The following is a 2,804-nucleotide window of genomic DNA, read 5'->3' as shown; positions in this document are numbered from 1 at the left end:
GGAATATTCTGCCAAGTTTTTATTTCATCAGCAGCTGATGCACTGTAAGAGCTCCCCACCTCCTCAGTTGTGCTACAAGTATTTGGCCATGCCCTGAGGGTGGAAGCTGCCAACAGGTAAGACAAAGAACATAAATGTATTTATATGTAATAAAAAGGTAAAGTGGTACCATAAATTTATCCATTCTTCCTAAACCAAATGCAATATTCTGCCAAGTTTTTATTTCATCAGCAGCTGATGCACTGTAAGAGCTCCCCACCTCCTCAGTTGTGCTACAAGTATTTGGCCATGCCCTGAGGGTGGAAGCTGCCAACAGGTAAGACAAAGAACATAAATGTATTTATATGTAATAAAAAGGTAAAGTGGTACCATAAATTTATCCATTCTTCCTAAACCAAATGCAGTTGTAGGGATGTAATACACCTGAGATGATTGTCTGTAGCCTAGGAAGTTGAAGCCCAGTCTTATCAGATAACATTCATGATCTTGAACAAGTCACCTTTTTCTCATATGTAAGTAGAATGTGGGATCTTTTACCTAGAAGATCTGGCCTAGTTCAACCACAGTTATTGAAACTGAGGGGGGAATTACTTGAAGGATGCACACAGCCTGCATGAATACAAGTTCAGAAGAGCTAATTGTGGCAGTTCCTTCCAAACTGAAAACCTCTACGTGCCTTAGAATCCTCTCTGGATGGGAAGGTGGGTGTGCACCAGCATCAGTCCAGCCCCATGCAGTACTGCACAAAAACTGGTTTATCATTAAATACTATTTATTCCTGACATGTTTCCACTCTTTTGAGATTTTAGTAGCATCCATATGAAATGGAGGCAAAATCACTATGTTTTTGACTTACTACGTTTGATTTTTATTATAACAAAAATTATAATTCAATAAAATGCAGCAACAAATTTTTATTTCCTTTTTATATACTATGTGTTACTAATTCTGCTGCTAACTTGGGGCTTTTGTAATTATTTTTAAACGTTATTTAGCATGTTATTGCAAGTCCAAGTACTATCTTTTAATATATATTTTGGCCATGGCCAAACAGAAAATGATCCAGACCTGTTCAAATGACAGAAGAAAACATAATAACCTTCATAATCTATTGTAGCCTATCTGTATGTGTTTAAAACTGACTCCCATTGGCAAATATAAGCACTTAAACCAGTAGGAATAGATCAAAGGTATAGCTACGAAGTAAGCTTCCCTAGCAATGGACGGAGTATTTTTGCATAGATGTGAATTTTCAGATGGTATTATTCATCTCTGGGTCTACGGTTTTGCAGTATTGCTGTACATGACTAAACAGCTGTTGTTTTCCACCCAGGAGATGGCTGTCTTTCAGCGGCTGGTAAAGTGATACCTGTACATTTATTCAGGGCCTACTTTAAGATCCTTTCGTGTTAGTGATGTTATGAGACTTTCCTGGATGATTTTGTCTAAAACATAGACTCTGGATGAGTCTTCCATTTTAGATGATTTGAACTCTGCTAAATGTCTACAGAGACACAGCCCATATGTTCCAATCCAAACACCTCAGTTGGCACTAGTTGCCAATGTAGGAAGAAGAACAAAGAGAAAAACAAAGACCATGTTGTGACAGAGCTGTCGGAAAAGGCAGAGCATGAAAGAAACACAGCAAAGCTGTAGTAAGACTGCACAACAGACCAGTTAGGCACTTCAAGACAGTAACCTTAAATCTATTTCTCCATTTTAAATGTTTTTGCTTTCAAGTGCTGCTTCATTACACGTTGCCAGCCTCAAAGCAAAATGAAAAAACAAAATCAAAAGCACAAATTAAACAAAGCCATGAGACTGAGCTAAACTCCCATTTGCAAAGGTTTCTAGCACACGTGGGGAATTGGTGCAGTTATTTTGTTGCGCCCTTGCCTATTGCAGCTGGCCATGCTGATTGCCACTGCCAGCCCTCCGGAACATGAGTCAGACCACGCAGAGGCCCACGCTGCTTGTCTGAGGTCACCACGCACCAACCTCCCTCTAAAATTCAAACAGCTCACGCTGTACCACATGCCAAGTCCTTGCCCAGCCCCTGCCCGTGAGGCCTGCTGAGTCCTTTCCGGGGTTTCCTTCCTCTTCAGTGTCTGCAACAACCATCTTCCCTCCCGCCTGCGCCCCGAGACAGACAGGGCTTTGACCCCGTTATCTGGGAACATGGCTATGCAGAAACAGGACACCGTCTCTTAGAGTACATAGGAAGTTATCTCGAGATCAGAGGAGATTATCACAGTGGTCCCTTTTGTTCCTTAAAAATAAACTAATAAAAACAACAAAACCTCAGGGAAGATGATCTCTGTCTTCACACCGCCTGCGGTCAGGGTGCCTGGCTGCGGGGCATCGCACCGAGCTGGGAGGTGTGGAGAGGGGAGAGGCCCGAGGCAGGGCCGGAGGGACCCTGGAGGGAAGGGGAGCGTGGCGTGCCTCCCAGCGTGCCTCGGGGCACCATGGCAAAGCGGGGAAAACCAGGGCCCGGGCAGCACCGAGGAGGGAGGATGTGCTGGGAGAGGGATGGGGAGAACACGGGAGGAGGTACGTCGGCGGGTCTCCCTCAGATGCCTTCAGCCCAAGGACTGGGCAGAGTTTTCTGGGGGCGACCTGTGGTAAAGCGTGCCGGCAGCGCCCCAGGGAAGCGGTGAGTGGGGAGGACGGCCCTGCTCTCTGAGGGGCTGCAGAGGGCGCGGGGGTCTCACACCCCGCCTAACGCAACACGCCACCGGGGCCATTCACGTTCGTTCGCCCCCCCAACTGGGGGTGCCCCCGCGCGCCGGCCGCGCTGGGGA

This window comes from Pygoscelis adeliae, unplaced genomic scaffold, assembly GCF_000699105.1.
Source record: "Pygoscelis adeliae isolate BGI_AS28 unplaced genomic scaffold, ASM69910v1 Scaffold358, whole genome shotgun sequence".
Taxonomy (NCBI): Eukaryota; Metazoa; Chordata; class Aves; order Sphenisciformes; family Spheniscidae; genus Pygoscelis; species Pygoscelis adeliae.
This window is presented reverse-complemented; position numbering follows the sequence as displayed.